This window comes from Acanthopagrus latus, chromosome 14 (assembly GCF_904848185.1).
Source record: "Acanthopagrus latus isolate v.2019 chromosome 14, fAcaLat1.1, whole genome shotgun sequence".
Lineage (NCBI taxonomy): Eukaryota > Metazoa > Chordata > Actinopteri > Spariformes > Sparidae > Acanthopagrus > Acanthopagrus latus.
In genome coordinates, this window is record NC_051052.1 from 11,345,813 (window position 1) to 11,363,157 (window position 17,345).

The following is a 17,345-nucleotide window of genomic DNA, read 5'->3' on the forward strand; positions in this document are numbered from 1 at the left end:
AATTTAAGTGGGTGACAAACATTTACTCATTTCCTCCTAAATAATATCAGACACCTCGTTTGAATATTCTCTCATTAATCCCCCCCCCTCCCCTCCGCAGCGACTCTACCTGCTTTGCCGTCTGCCTTTTTTCATTTCCTGTGCCGCTCTGTCAAATATCGTGTGGAGAGCATGTGGGCTAGAGAGGGGGATACTGTGAGGATTAGAGAAATACTTGTCTGATTTAAGTTTTGGAGGTAAGATTGAAATGGCGTGAGTGCGTGAATTTGTGCGCAAGGTGTGTCCGTGTTGTTGCTATCTCTGTCTGTAATCCCTTGGAGTGTCAGAAACCAATTCGCGGGCGGCCTCTGATTGCTCTTTCATGCTGCAACAGCGGGTTCGTGCTTTGGTGTGTTTCTCTCTTGTTGCTGGCCTAGAGGGCAGAGATATCATCCCATAACCACAAGGTCGCAAACTTTATACCTCGATGAATCACTGAACTCTTCTCACTTACTGAAAGTTGGCCAACACAGAAATGTGCTGCGACCATCCTCCGTGGCAGAACATAAAAAAAAAATAGATTAGATAGAGCTAAGAAAAAATAATAAATAAATGATATGGGAATAACAGTTTGATGTCGAAGTTATCAAACAGGCCTTTTCCATTTGAAATGTCTTTTTATGACCAGGACACCTTCAGAGGGATCAACAGAAAGTTCCAGATGAAAGCATCACCTTCAGCGTCACCTTCAGTAATGACCTGATTTGTTTTTTTGTTTTTTTTGCAGTCCCTGCTTTTCTTTTTTATTATCTAGGGATACATTTAAAGGTACTAACTGAATTACATCGGTGCTACTGAGTACCAATTCACAATGAAACGCATGGTGCCTAATTCGGGTACCTCATAGAGCAGATGATGATGTTGCCGTGCCTGCAGCCAGCACTGGGCTCCATACTGGAGAGTGAAACCGCTTTATGAACAGCGAAACATTGCAACGTGATGCATCGACAGCTTCATTGACATTTTCAGGTAACTAACCAGCTGGTTGGAGAAGTTGTTGCTGGAGATAACAGGGCTCCGCTGTCCTTCACTCTCTAGATTGACATTATATTTTTGTTTTTAATCATGCTAGCCAAAACTGAGCTACTGCCCAGTCTGAATTTCCTTACCAACATACTTTTTAGTAGACCAAAGCATAATGTCAGATTTTTTTACTCTGTCCAAGAGTGTCAAATACTTTTACATACATATAGTAGAAGACTGTGCTGATATTCCATCAGTTTCTACATTTCAGTCCTGCTGTCCAGGTTGGGTAAAGTGCCAGTTCAAGGTCTTTGAACGGCTTCCTCTTTCAAAGAAAAGCCAATGTTACACCCAGTTTGGCATCTTATATTTAACAACTGATGTTACACTTTTGTTACTACAGAGGGGGTACTGAAGTACTGAAACAAAAGTACATTGGGTACCAGTACCAAAATCTGGGTAATGGTATTGGTACTGTATCAGTTAAAATGTCAGCGGTAGCCAACCCATCTGTTTGCAGCACATATCCCCAAATTTCCAATGCCAACAGATGTATAATTTACTGATCAAAGACTTGAAAGTCTCAAAATAACTAAGGTATGAATAAATGATTGTTCACTCCCCATTCGCGGCTTCCCTTTTAGTATTTCCTGAGAATAGCCGAAGAATGTATGAGTCGGAGACATGACTGGATCACAGTGGCAGACTGTTCAGATAAAGTGGATCCAGTCTTCTAAAACATGGAGAATTGCCAGTATTGGTCCTTGTTACAAAAGATAGAAAGGTACAATGAGGTAAAAAAAATATTTCCCATGTTTCTTTGACTCATGTCTTACTGAAAATTGTTTTTGATACACTGATAGTTGGTCATACAAACACTGTTGTTAAGTAAATCTGGGAAATCCTAACATCTATACAGAATAGTGGAACTATTTCTGAATCTTCTGTTCACAGATGGGTCCCTCCTGGGTCTTTTCCCATAGTCATTTGGCTTCTCTTCGATTTCTGGAGTCGTTACTGTCCACATTACCGTTGCTTCCCATGAAATATTGTTCTTCCAGCTCCCAAAAACTAGTTCGGCTTCTGTTGTGAGTTCATTTGCTTGCAACAGAAAAACAGTGGGGGGGTTTTAATACCTTCATCATTTTCATTTTTCACTCCAGAGCTTTGCCTCAAAGATTTACAGGAAATTGTAAAAAGGGGGATATCTATCTATCTTTCAAAGTTTCTACAAAACCTTAAAGTACTTATTCAGCCCATTTCCTTGTCCTTAAATGTTTAAAATGCTGTATTTGTCTGAGGGGCAGACGAAGAGTGATGGGGTTTGTTGGGTGACTTTTTGTTGTATTTACTCTTATCTGGGTTGTTTACATCGACGGACGCCTGCAAGATTCAAAGCTTTCAAGTCGGCTGCTTTATGTGTCTTAATGTGAAAATGGTTGGGTATATTTTTGTTTTCCAATTAAAAGTAGTTTTGCCATCGATCTGTTTGGGGTCGACATGACATAGATAACGCGTGAAGAAGATGGGGGAACATGGAGGCAGCTCTGTATCACTCCCTGTGTTTGTGACTCTTAAAAGGAGGGAATGAGTTAAAGTGGCTGGAGTATGGATTCTTTCTTTTTCTCTCTGCTCTCTCTGGATCCATACCAATTCACCTTTGTAGCGGCTGCATAAGAGAACAGGACAGCTAAAGGGAGGGGATGATTTAAAGTTGTTCGGGCAGCGGTTGTTCTCCTGTTGGAGCTGCACCTTGACAATTCAACTTAAAAAAAGAGAAGCGTAACAGGCAAAAGAGACGGGCAAGGACGCAGAATGTTAAAAGGAAAGGAAGGTGAGGGGACATGGAAAGAGACGACAAACTAATTAGGATGTGTTCAACTGTTGGATTTCCAGGAGGACATTTCCTCCAACAAGACTGGTATTCCCATGACTTAATGTATTGGTCATGGAAATATGATCCTTCGTGAATAGGGCGGCCTCTTAAGGTTTAAGGTTAATTTTTATTGTCTTTATACGACACAGACTATAAAGTAGCATTTATAGCAAACTTGCTCCATAGTTTGGTGGACATAGCAGTGGATACTTCTGTATCTTTTGTCAGATGGCAGCGAGTGAACATACCTCAGGCTTGGGTGGGTGTTGTCTTTTGCTCTCCTATGGCCTCCCAGTTTGATGTTTACAGTCAGAGTGCTTTCCAATGCAACTATGAAAAAGTTGATGAGGATGTTCCACTAAAGCCTTTTTCTCCTTTTGCCAGGGTGGCAATGTGTGACGCTCACGACAGGTTCTCTGTGACGTCAGTACAATGCGTGCATTTTGTAGCTAGAAAATTGGACAGAAAGCGTGTGCATTGCAGAAGAGGAAAATATCTATCTTTTGTGGTAAATTTCCAAAATGATACCTTACCTCAGACTCACCTATTTGAATTGAACTCCAGAAACGCTGCACAGGGAGGCACACAGACAAACAGGGGCTGGTGCATTGCAGAGTAAGTAGGCCAAACAATAAGGAAACAAACCCTGGAGCGACATCGTGCCGTCCAGCTTTTATTTGTCGGTGAATTTATTGGCTTATCAGGCAAACACACACATTCATCCACGGAAAAAAGAAAGCAGAAGCTAATGCACACAAACAACAAAGGCCATTATGAGTAAACCCAGACTTCGAGCAGAAGGAAAATTCTTCCAAGGCTTACAGCTGCTTTCTTCTACTTATTAAATGTGTGCATCGTCACGTAAGTATCATCTTGATAAGTCCTTCAGTGGAATCATGCCTGTGTGGGACTATGAGCTGCCCCTATCTATCTAGTGTTGTTATTAAAGAGAGAAAGAGCTTCAGTCAAAGGATGGTGACATTATGCCGCAGTGGGCAGAGCAATCAGGGTACATGAAAGGATCTGAGGCTCTGACTTCTGAGTCATGGCTGCTTTATTAAAGGTGTAATATGTGAGAATTTCCAGCTTAAAACAGTCAAAAAAAATTTACCAAAAATTGTCAACATAATGCAAAGAAATAACAGAGCTGATGTTATTCGGAAGATGGCTTTGAACTTTGTAGCAGACAAGTTAGCAAATTAACCAACTAGTCCCTATCCACGTTGTACCAGAGGGTGACAGTCTAATCAATGCAGCCTGGAAATACGTCCTCCAGCTGCTCAGTTAACTGAACCTACTAGCCAACGTCAGCTAAAGTTGGCGGCCGTAAGCAAGTACTTCTATTGTTTGGAGTGTATATGTATGACAGGTGGCCAAATCTTACATGTTGCACCTTTAACGCCCACCTTTAAAGCGTATACTGGGGCATCTTAACCCATAAAATCAAAATGCCCCCAAAATGTTATAGTTGTTAAAGTTGTCCTAAACTTCGTGAAAAACTAATCTCAAATTGTTTTTTAGTAGCACAAACTCGCAAAAAGTCTAGAAAATGAGAAAACAAAAAGGAAATCAAATGAAACCCTGCAACTAAACTGCAAAGTTCTGCAAGTCAAACTGAAATAATAAACAACACACCTGTGAACAAAGCAATTTGATTTGTGCGTTTGTTGCTCTTGTTGATTAGAATAGAGTTTGTTCACTCGAAGGTACTTTTCCTCTTTTTTCACTTTTTGTCCGGAATAATAACTCTGTTGTCTGCCTGTATGCGGTATAATGGATTCAGATTTTTGTTCTTGCAGAAACAACACACGCTGCACACACACACACACACACACACAATGTGGTCGCCCACACAGATTAATTTGGCCTATTCACATTCTGCTGGCTTTGTCGGCTGTAAGTACATCTCAGAGTGGCTTTCTTTTCAAACGCAGCTGTTGCTAATGTTTCTTGCGCCATGAGTCTTTCTTTTCCTCTGCTGTTGCCGTGCGAACCTCTTCTAGTTTCTTTCTCTCTCCGTCACGTCTCTGTCCTTCAGTTGTCGCCTCTCTTTTCTTCCTGGCTCTCTCTATTGTCTCCATGAAACTTTATGTCAAACTTGTGCTTCGTTCTCTGTCCTGTCATTCGTACTTTTGTAGAAGCGTTGACTCACTGACTGAAGGCTACAGTGTGTGTCTTTGGCCTTGCTTATTTTTTTTCCCGTCGAATCTCTATCAAATTCATATTGAGAAATATGTGAAACCCAACACATATTTCGTACTGGAAATTTAACAGCAGGTTACACAACCTTGGATATCCGTTGTTTCATATTGTGGTATATGAATATGTTGTTGTGTTTGTGTAACCTCTTCTGGATGGAGATGAAGGTATTTATAATGATGTATCTACTCAAAATGAAGAATGAATATGATTTTTGGAAGTTTGAAACTTTACATGTGGTATGAAATGTGGTTTCTTTTCACTTCTGAAGTGATTTTGGCTGTATCCTGTCCCTGTCCATGTCTTGATTGTTTGGTATGCAGTGGTGGAGGATGATTGCTTGATGACTGTCACATGTGCAGGTATGGCTCATATAAAATATCAGTGCCGGTGTCTCAGTATGGTTGGTAAGGAAAAATGCATATGGAGCCATCGGGTTTTATGTTGTCGAGGTTCATATGGTGAGTGAATTCTGTTCTGAAATCAGTTTTGTTTTTTTGTTTGTGTTTTTGCTACTGCATTTGGAACCCTCAGAGCAGTTGTCTTGGACAGACATAACCGTGAATAAATTAAGCCTGGGTTGTCTGGGGCTCAGTTGAAAAAAGATGAAAAAAAGTAGATCTGTGAAGGCTTTCCCCTACATCCATGTGATGAAATAATTATGCTGAGAGTCTGCAGGGAGAGGTGACTGAAGAATCTACATCACTTTGTACGGTGAAGCATGTGGGCACCTGATGGCACTTGAAGCTGCATTCAAGTCTAACTCGTAAACTTTGTAGCGTAGAAATGTAGAAATTCAAATACAGGATTTTAATATTTACAGTATTAATGAGGTAATAATACAAACTGAGAAATCATTATTTTTCCCATAACTGAATAAACAAGCTGTCCCCAGTGGAACGTACGGTCCCCAGAACACTGTTTGAAGCTAGAATTATTCAGTTAAAGCATTATTTTTTCTTTTAATATAAATGATACATAATAATATAACAACAATATATCAAGTTGTTCGCAAACTCGCCCATATCCTCAAATACCTCAATGATCAATTGTGGCTCAGCAGTTTGGATGGAAGAGGGGTTCAAGGTTTGATCTTTTCTGTGCAGGCTTCCCTCCAGATGTTCCGTCTTCCTCCCACAGTCCAAAGGCATCAAGGTCGGGTCGACTGGTCGCTCTGAATGGAACACTCTGATGGCAGATATTTTTCGACCCGTCAAAGCAGGAGAAGCGCAGGTGTGATCAATAGCCCTAACAATGGCTGCTCTCTATTAAACGTCCCGGTGAGCCGTGTCGGTGAGTGAACATGCACAATGCCGGAGCCCCGGAACCGGCTCACCTGAATGGAATGTCATTGCCGTCATTAACACCGCAAATTCCTGCGCCTTCTTCTGTTCTGACGAGTCAAAATGTCTGCCAGGAAAAAAGGGTCTATTTCCCATGTAGATGTAGATTATATCAACCCTGTGAAGAACTGGCGACCTGTCAATGCCCCTCCCCCCTGTGACCCTACAGAGGACAGGCAGTTTTGGATATTTGATGGATAGATATTAAACTATACCTATAATATGCATTTTGCACTCCCTCCAGACATAATATATTCCAACATAACCCCTGGAGACAACCTTATTTACACTGCAGCCTAAAGTTCAATTATCCTTAAATGTAAGTCTTTAATACAGTGAGAGAAAGACCACATGGATCAACCAAGGATGTGTTTTTTGGCACGCCAACAAATGACAGCCGCCTACTTTTATCTTCTGTACAAATGTGTGTTTGTTTGTGTGTGTGTGCCATGCGTGAAAACTCTTAATTGCGATCTTATCACTGCCAGGTTATATATCTCCTGCCGGGAGACAAGATGGACATCATCATGGGAGCTGACGTGCACTAATTAGAGCAGCTTGACTTTGAGATGATGAACTCTATACCTGGCTGTAACAACCTCAGGCGAAAAGAGAGGGAGGGAGGGAGGGAGGGACTGCGGTGATGCGAGAAGAGTGTGGGATTCGGAAGGACTTACCAGCTGGGAGATGATGAAGCTCAAGCTCTCATAATGACCTCAGAGAGGGGAGGTAGACCACCGGAGGAGTGAGTCACCTGAAGATGATGAACCTGACCAGGCATTAATGATCTTGGAGAGAGGAGAAGGGAGTGAAGGAGACAAAAGGTGGGGTTATGGGAGTGGAGAGTCTATGCCTGGGCGTAATAACCTTGCTGGGAGAACATATGGAGAGGAGATCGAGGGTGCAGGTAGGGAGGGAGAGGGAATCAGGCGGTGTTGATGGGGAGGAAAGATGGACAGCTGGCCGGGGAAAAGGCGAAAGCGTAGTTGGCAGGAGAGATAAAGCGAAAGACAACAAGAGAAGGTGTGTGAGAGATGAAAGAAAGATGAACGAGAGTCATGTAGTAGACATTTTCACCATTTGGCAAGGAAAGCCATGGCAAAGCAGGAGTAAAAAAAAACAAAAGAATGGAGTCGTGCGATACGTGCCCACCTGAATAAAATGATATTCAGAAGAACAAGAAGAGATAGAGGAGAGACAGAGAAGTGGTGCTGACAGGAAATTATCAAGCTTCACCGGGACAAGATGACCTTGAAGCAAGAAACTCTCAGAAAACAATGAGAAGGCAGATTTTTATATTGTACAGAGCACGACTTTAGAAAGAAAGACGTGGATTGAGAGAAACAGACTCTTGAGAAACTTTATGGGAGAAATATCCAGCTCAAGAGAAAGATGGTGGAGGAGACAAGCAAAGAGAAAAATAAGTAGTGAAACAAGAGTGAAGTCCGAAGTTCACTTTCTGTGCGTAAATCATTGTACGTTAACGTTATTATATGGCGCATTTTGGAAAACTAAATTAAATTATCTTTTCAAAATTGAGTTGTTATAGAAAATAATAGCCAGTCGATAAAGCCTCCATGGCTGCATCTCATGGTGTGTGTATAATAAATAAATAATGGCGTCCCACTGTCCCGGCTTCATGCACTCCACACTTGCTCTGCAATGATGTGACGTTCACGGACAAATCATTCGAAAACATCTTTTGGGTGAATGGAATGTACTCAATCATTTGCGGAAAAAGATTTGTTCATGAAAACATTTTACTCCATAGTGTTAATAATGACGTTTGAGAATATTGGATTTTTTTTTTTTTTTAACAAAGCTTTTTTTTGTGGAATACCTGTTGCGGCCCGGCCTCACCCAGACTCTGCCTCCAGCGGCCCCCAGGTAAATTGAGTTTGAGACCCCTGATTTAAATAGTTTGTCATTTTGTGAAACGCTGCCGTATATCTGAAACGATTAGTCGTTTGACAGCGCTTTGACTATTGTGGTTATCGTTCAATGGTTTTTAGTCATTTTTCAAACAAATGCCTTCTGGTTACAGCTCTGAAATATGTCACATACATAACAGTACACGGAAAATCCTCAGTAGAATATGTTTACTATTCAGTAAAAAGCAAGTGGTCTGAGTCCCAGATAACAAAATAAAGCCTGTCAACATTTCAGATCACCTGGCCCATATGGCCCTGACATGTGGCCATGCTACAGCCCGCCTGTGGCTCAGGGTTGGACCACACAAGTGCCATGATTGCACACTGTGTGTGTGGGCCAGATGAATGTGTTTGAAATGTTAACCGGCTATTTTGACAGATATTCTGACATTTTATTCTCATAAGCTTTTCAGTTCTTTCGTGGAGCACTGGATGGGAAAATTGGTAAAACCATTGCCTTGTGTCTGTCAATCAAGGTGATTATAGCTTAGTTTAGCATAAACTCTGCACGGAGGCACTTCTGAAGGTCACTTATTAACATGTTATGCCTCGTATCTTTCACCTATACGTGTCGATGAAGGCTCTCAGTCATCCAGGTCACTGTAAATCTAGGTGCTGTATCATAGGCTACTGGACTTATGTTGTTATGTCTCAGGTCACCTCCTCTGTTCAGAGACGTCTTTGAACAGAGGAGGTAGCCACAGATGTTACCTATCACCCACCTACAATGCCGTGCTGAGCGCTCTCCCCAGATAGCTTAGCAACCATTCTCTATATATATTACATATTAGTACTTGAATATATTTCACAATAGTAAAATAATGAATGTTTTCGACGATATTAAGTCTCACGTCCCATCACAGTGTGGGTATTTGTCTACGTTATGTCATGCTGCTTTTTTGAGTGTTTTCGTACCTGTGAGTCTGTCACGCAGACAGGAACATCACTCCCTTCGACTCACACATAATCTCCTACTTACTACCTGCTGCTCACTTACAAGCAGCAGGTAGTAAGTAGGAGATTATTGGCGTAATGTCCAACCTTGTACAGGTGGTATCCCTTGCAAACACTGGTAAGTGCTCCGTCACAGTGAACGCAGCGCGGGAGGCCTCTCACATTTTCCGCATGTATATTTATTTCATTTCGATGTGGCGAGTTGTTGAACAGCTGCGTTGCGATGGCAGAAAGTCATATCCTGCGTGATCAGTATGCTGACATCCAGACTGACAGCTCATTTCTTTCCCTCCATATAGTGTGTTCTCTCCCTCTTCTTCTCATTATCTTATCAGTGCTATGTTATACACTCAATTTCCCCACAATTTCTGCAAGGCCATCATTCACTGAATAAAAAATTTCCGAGATAAGAAAACAGAATAGAATTGCTCGACATAAAAGCACACCAAAAATGAATACAGTGGACAGGCAGACATGGATCCACACAGACACATAAACAAACCTGAATTGGAGTTGAATTGAGTTTGAGGAAATGAGAGAAAGAAATAATAATTTGTTATTGCATATCCTAAGACACCACTAAATCTAGCATCTCTGCAGTGTGTCTGAAAAACAACATATCTTTTTTTTTGTCAGGAATGTGTTGTTTGACGGAGAACAGATTTAACCAGATAAAACGTGAGTCTGTCGACTGCAGAGACAGGAAAACACAAGCACACTTTTGGGGATTTTTCGTTTTCATGCTGATTTTATGTTTCCATCGCGGGATCACCCATGCAGAGTTGAGCCGAGCTGCACCTGAGATGGACTGGAGTTGGACCATTTTTCAAAAGTCTCTGCGTTACTGTCAGCTCTCAGTACTTTTCTAGCTTCTAACTGAATGTGTGTGGTTTGTGAAGAGTCCCTCTGTATGTATGTTTAGATATCTACTTTATGTCACGGTTTCATCGTGTACAGCTTCAGCTGTACCACAGGAGTCCTTTGAAGTTACCACTGGTGAAAAACCACCATTTTCTTCATTATAAAGTGTTGTACATAACAAAATAACCAGAGATTTTTGTTGTTGTTGTTGTTGTTTTTTACAGGAAATGAAATAATACTGCAGGGTGGATGACTATCAATAGTTTTCTCCTTTGACCACTGGTCAGAGCTATGGATCAGCCTTCCTGTTAAAATGTTGTTGACTCAGAACAAGTGCGTCAAATGTTAAAAACGCACCTTTGAGCAGTGTTGTAGAAAGTGCCCGACGTCATACTTGAGGAAAAGTTAAGATATAGTGTTCAAATACTACGCTGGTTAAAGGGAAAGTCACCCATAAGAGCAATCCTTGAGAAAAATGGCCAATATGGAATGTACTTGGCATCAAAAGTCCACATAAAAGTAAATCATACTTGTATTTATATGTATTTAATATGTATACTAATGGCTGACTAAAGTTCATGTCATACCACTCGACGAAGTGAAAACTTACCAGAGCATCGTGACAAGAGAGAACCAGAAAATTAAAGTTTCATATAAAGATACATTAAGTTTCAACATCCACATCTGGGGTTTCCCAGGAGTCTACTTAGCCAACATTTGCTGGGTTGAGCATGCACTCTGCAAAGTTACCCATAACTAAAGTGGTGAAAGAAATGTAAAGGAGTGAAAAGTACAGTATTTGCCTCAGAAATGTGGTGGAGTGGAAGTATAATGTAGCGGAAAATGGAAATACCCATGTAAAGTACGAGCACAAGAAGGTAGGTCTGTTATGTGGTGGGTGGGTGGATGGACGGAGGTGGAGACAAGGGAATGAGGAAATAAGGACACAGTCAAGGATGGATGATGAAGGGTTTGGGGTATATCGACTTACTTAGTTGCTGTTGAGACTCGCACTAAACTGCATTTACTGTACGTGTTCGATAATATGTGAAAGCGGAGTCACATGTATCCCGTCGGGGCTCTCCTTTTACCCCTCTTATCCTCTTTTCCCCAGATTTCTGTAATGTAACTCCTCGATTCTCGTTTTTGTTTACTCCTCCTCTCCCTCCTTTCCATTCTCTCTGAATTGTATTTCCATCCAGCCTTGTAGTTCAGGCTGTTTTGTCTCTTTTGATCAGCCTAATAGTGCCCCTCTCCCTCTGTTTTTCTTTTCTTTTTTTTTTTTAATCGCTTTTTGTCTCACTCCTCTCTCTTGCCCATTTTCTCCGCGGTGAATGCAGATCATGACACAGATGGAGGCTCCTCAAATGGGTTTTTCGTGTAATTACTGGTGATTGTCATACAAAGCTTGTCTTGCACTCCGTGTGTGCGTGTGTGTGTCTTTTTCTTTTTCTTTTCTTTTCTCAAACAATCTTTCTTTTGTCCCGGCCCTTCCTCTCTCTCCGTCTTAATCTCACTTACGCTATTAAGCCCGGATGTTTTCATTCTTGCTCACAGTGGGAACCGTTTAGATCTGGATCCTCTTCAAAAAAACGTGCATTGTTTCCTTCCGCGTGTTCTATTATCTGCTCTTTTTTTCTCTCTTGGACTAAGTGTGTCCTTTTCCTTGCCTGTATGTTTTGTTTTTTTCCCCTGCTCAGAGAGAGAGAGAGAGAGAGAGAGAGAGAGAGAGAGAGAGAGAGAGGGATGGATAGACGATGGGAGGAGGAGGAGGAGGACGAGGAGGGGAAGTTAGAGCACTTTGGAAAAGAGGCAAGAAAATGGGTAGTTTTTTTTAAGCTAGAGAGCGGCAGGATGGAGCGAGGCTGCGAGGTAAAAGTGGGAGGATGGGGATGCTGTGAACGGGAGGAGGGGGAGGAAGGGGAAACAGCTGCCGTGGAAGGAGGGGAGGGGTTTGGCCGCGAGGATGGTTTTCTTTGCAGTGAGCGGTGAAGGCCGGCTCGGAAAACACTGCAAAGTAATGGGATTGAAAATTCAGAAAGGAGGCAAGAGGAAAAAAAAGCGGCGTAGACATGAGCTAACCGGCCTCTCGGTTTCGGTTACTCTCTCACATCTTAGGGCGAGTCCAGGCTTCATTTTTACTCTTCTTCTGTCTTTCTCGGATCCTTCAACTGTCCGTTTGCGTCTCTTTCCTGTCGTTCCTCCCCTATTAGTGCTATAGATGCACAGCACACAGATGGGAGGCTGTTGGCAAAAGCCGGGAACGCACTTGCACGCGGACCCATGTTTTATTAATGCGTGCCGCAGTGTAGTTTTTCTTTTCTTTTTTTTTGCATCTCCCTGTCATAAACACTTAGTCTCTGATACAAAGACTTGCTATTCACTCTTAGCGTTTTCCAAAGTGAACTGGGCAAGGCTGAGGGGCTTCCCTAACAGCCCTCCTGCCTCTCCCTCACTAACTCTCTGACTCTCTTTTCTCTCCCCCGTCCTTCCTCTCTTTATAATTTCCACTTTTCCTTTGTCTCTCCAGCTCTAGTAACAGGCAGGTTTAAGGCTATTCGAACACCCTCCGTCTCCCTCGGCCCCTCTCCTTCTTCCATCTGCCCGTTCCTATCTCCATCAGCCCGAGGAGGATTTTTTTTAAGGCCTTTGCTAATTGATATTCTTGCACGTTCTTTTGCCGCTCTCTCCATCTCCTCTCCATTTGTTTCTGTCTCTTTTTCCCCCCTTTTTTTTCTGTCAAACGAAGAAAGTTCGGGGGCTTTTCATCTCCCTCGCTGTGTGATATTCGGGCACATCCTCCCTTGTTCGCCCTCATTTTCTCCCTCTTCTCTTTGCTTTTAAGTCCCTGCGTCTATCTGTCAGATGGATGGGGTTTGATGCAAACCCACAGACCTGCTTACTCTCGACTTTTTTCTTCTTCTGTCTCCCTCTGTCACTCATTTTCCTCCATCTCTTTTTGTTGTTTCCTCTCTCTCTGCCTCTCTGTGGCAGAAAAGCCTACTGAGGGTTGAGGCTGTCTTGCTCGCGATGCCTCTTCTATATCGCACTCTATCCTTTTTCTTTTTCCTTTTTTCAGTCCATTTCAGCTCAATTTAGACTCACACTGGCTTTCTTGCTTGAAATCTTTCATTCCTTTGCACAAATCCTACTGTATGTCATGACCTGTGAACTTCCCACGCAGCCCCACTGAGAGAAGTTGCGAGAGTGGCAGCTTTCTGGTGGTATTCTGTTGTTGAGCCCTAAAGGGGACGCCTCCGACTCTGCGGGGAAGCTACAGAGCGGTGCCTCTGGCTGGCAGGGGGAAACGGTATCTTGCTCGGGGACACGTCAGCGGAGAAGCATTTCCCATGATGCCGCGGTGCTTTGCTGTGGCAGCGAGGAGGCCTCGCACGCTCCCCCTTCAACCAGAAGCGTCGGCCTCGCCTTGCTCGAGCAGCCCGACCTGAGCGACCGACCTCGCTCACATAAGAAAGTCGAACTCAAGATCTCAGCGTCACTTTGCATTGCGTTCACAATGCATCTAACTCCCGGGCTTTGCTGCTCTTCCTGTGTCATCTTGCTCCAGGTTATGCTAAATGAATGCAGATGAGGTGGAGGGGGAATTAGCGTCACAGGATGCCTAGGAATTTAGCACGATCAGCAGTCTTCTGTTAAAGGTCTAATAAAGTCCCAACATGTTCTCAGTTACGTTGTCTCACCGGCAGCGACTCTTCAAACATATGATGCTCTCATAGACTATGATGCATCACTGTAAATTGACGGTGCAGTATGTAAGAATTGTATTGTCAAATACATGCTCCAACCAGCTCCAAATATTGCCGCTAACTGCTGCTAACTGTAGCTGTTGCTCAGGTGAACGTGCAGCTAGCTGTCGTATTAGCTGCATCTACCTGCACAGGGTGGGTGGTGTTATTAACTACTGCTGGTTGTACAAAGTGGCTAGGCACTAGCTGGTTAGCATGCTAACTCAACTGCAACAGGATACATACGCGTGTGTGCCTTGGCATCAGAACTTTCTTCACATTCTGTTGACAATTCACATTTTTGCATTGTTTAAACCGCAATTCTTACCCACATCACCTATAAACTACCCACTAGTTTATAAAAAAGGATGCAAGAAGTTAATAATAGCTCAGCCTTGAAGTCTATACCAGTAAAATGTAGCAGAAGTAATATTTAAAACACTGACAGGGGCCGTTTGACTGCTTAAAGAGTGCTTTTGATGCTGACCTGCTGTGCAACTTTTTTACGCGCCTGCAAACAGAGACAGAGCTCCTGATACATGAACTAGCTGTTTGCAAAGGGCTAACATGAGTTTAATATGTACTTTGAAGCCATTTCTCCTCTTGTATGTGTAAAAATCTTGCAAAACAAGCTGTTTTGAGGTACAATGTGTTAGGAACAAAAACAAAAATTTGCCCATTTACAAGTCCAATAGTTCAACAATACAGGCCTCCAAAAAGCTACACACATTCACGGGTTTAACGATTCTTTGGTTCTTACTGAATTTTGTCTTGTCCGCTCCAACAGCTTTAATTAAATGTTCTTAAATTCAAACACTAGAAGAGCACATCATTATTTCATGTGATACGAGATGCGTTTTTAATTATTCCTCGTGCCCCTGTTGGACGCATTCACAGCTGAGAACATGAGCCCTTTTTTCCAAATACGTTGTGTTAGATAAACCGAACAGAAACGGAAATTCATCAGGCCCGTCGATGCCGGTCCAGGCACTTTTTCCATCAGAACTGATGAGGGGTTTTCAGCTACCTGTTTTCCCAACATGGTGGCTAGTTACTGCCAACTCCCGTCATGCCTATTGTATGTGTGTTTGCGGTAATTGCTGCTGCTTGCAAGCGTGTGCTGTCTTACCCAGGAAAAAAAAAAAAGCAGCAAATGGTGCAAAACACTATGAGCTTGAATCATCATTTTCTTATCAAGGTAACCGCTGCTTTCAGTGTCTACATTGCCAGCGTGTCTCTGCTCTGGGCTTTTGTTTTAGTTGCTGCACTGCTGACCGTCTCTAAAAAGGCATGATTGGTGGAAAAGCACAATTGGAAGAAAATCGGCTAACAGGAGAGTGCTGAGGGAAAAGATGGCATCCAGGCAAGCTCTTGTTAACTCTCTCTCACTCTGGATACATTTAGTAAATGACTAAATTGCCTCCCTTTTTTATTTGGCCGTGTTCATGTTGATTATCCCTCTCGCTGTTTCCTTAAATTTTGTGCTCAAAACAGCACCCTGTTTTGATAGGCGAAGGGACGAGCAGATATGCTCAGGGATAGAGGGGTTTGGTGGGAGGTAAAGAGCCCAAAAGCAGATAGAGTGAGAGCTGGGAGATGGAATGATGGTGAGAGGAAGGAAAGAAGTAATTAGGAACACAGGGATGAGGTGATGGTGACGACAGTGGAGCCCGTAAGAAAGTGGAAGGTCCAGAGGAGGGGGAAAAACAATTGGTATTTATACTGTGTATGACAGTACAACAACTTTGCTGTTGGACTTAATTCAAATTTTGGGGCGACACAGACGTCAGAGGGGGGAGTGCAACACTCACGCCCAAATAAGCAGCAACAATGTGACTGTTTGCCGAGGCATCAGCACACTAGTTGCAATTGCTGTGTGCGACTCATCAAGAAAAAAAAGACCATTAGACATTGAAATAAAAGAGAGTTCTCATGACCCCTCACATCTGAAAGACCTCCGTTCATGAACACTTTAGCCCACCCCCATGCATGAATGCCCAAAACAGAGAAGTATGGAAATATGGAGATCAAGAAGACAGGGGGAGGTTGAGGAAGAGCACTGGAGTTAGAGGGATCAGGGAGAGTGAAGGAATTCATCTTGGTCGGGAGCTTTGGGAGGATTTAGAGGGCGGCTGGTTGCCCTATGATATGCTGTAGTCACCGGGGTAAAGACATCCATGACATCATCCTGTGTGCTACTACACAGCAAACGCGCTAACTAACTAAGCCAGAGAGGTGGTGGCACATTAATCACACGCCAGCAGAACTCATGCCTGACGCCAGCTATGCTGTATGCAAATCAACTCAGATCGGGATGTAAGGAAGTCTGTGAAATTCACACTAATTGAGCATATCCTACTGCGAGTTGCAAAAATACCTCACTGCAGGTCTTTTTTTAAGTTCCCCTTTGGTATCTAGTAATTGCAAGCGTGTGTGAGGAGGACAATTAAAGTGGGAGGCACAATAGCTACAGTTGGACATGTACCAGCGCTCACAGAAATGGACCCCATTCATAACTTGTAACAATGAGAGATTGAGACCTCGGCTTGCGTCTCTCCCATCGATTCAGTTTTTTCCTCCAGTCGTCTTTCTTCATCCCTCTCGCTGAGACGGCTCGCGCTCATTCTTGCTTATTCTCCCTCTCTTACTCATTATGTGTATATCTCTCATGACTTATGATCAAAGTGGGAGAGCCTTTACGCTCCTGTCTCCGAGCCTCCCTCCTCTCTACTTCCCTTTGTCGTGCTTTTCTCCCTCTCTGACTGTGTGATTAGTTTTCTATTGTGCAATCTTTTTTGCCATCCACCCGTCTCTTTTTAACTGTCTTTCTCTTCCTTTTGTCTGTCTTTCAATTCAATTTCTCTCTCTCTTTTTTTTTTTTTTGAAGCACCTTTTTCTTTATATGTATTTCTGTTGGTGTTTTCTGTTTCTGGCACGAATGTTTTCTTGTTCTCCTTTGTCTCTGTTTTCATTCTCTATTTCCAATCTTCACTCTCTTGTTTTGCCTTAAACAGGTATCTATCTATCTATATATCTATAATATATATATATATATATATATCTTCTTGGCATCATCCCGCCATATCAGTGACTTATACTACACAGGTGGAGTTTCCATAATGCAGCCCTTTCTCCACATGCACACTGTAATTGGATTTCCTTTATGCTATGCCAGATTCAGCAATTTGATTTGATTGCGCCGCTACATAAGAGGGTGAGGGATAAAAGGTTTGCGTTAAGCCTTATTGGCGGCGAGAAAACGAAACCTTTGAGGGCACATAAACGTATCCATGCGTGTGCATATTCAATCACGGCGCTCTGTGGCCCACACGCACGCAGGTGCATTCCAACACGGCCTCCATTAAAAATTAAAGGTGACAGTGCTTTTGCTCTTACAGCTCCTTAACGCACACCGCCGGAGGCAATATTGCTC

The 17,345-nt window shown here is 42.8% G+C and overlaps 1 protein-coding gene across 26 annotated transcripts in view; it reads left to right on the plus strand.

Annotated features, from left to right (window-relative positions):
* The window catches only part of grm8a (glutamate receptor, metabotropic 8a), a 453,766-nt gene that overhangs the window by 189,955 nt on the left and 246,466 nt on the right, over positions 1-17,345 (plus strand). The window lies entirely within an intron of this gene.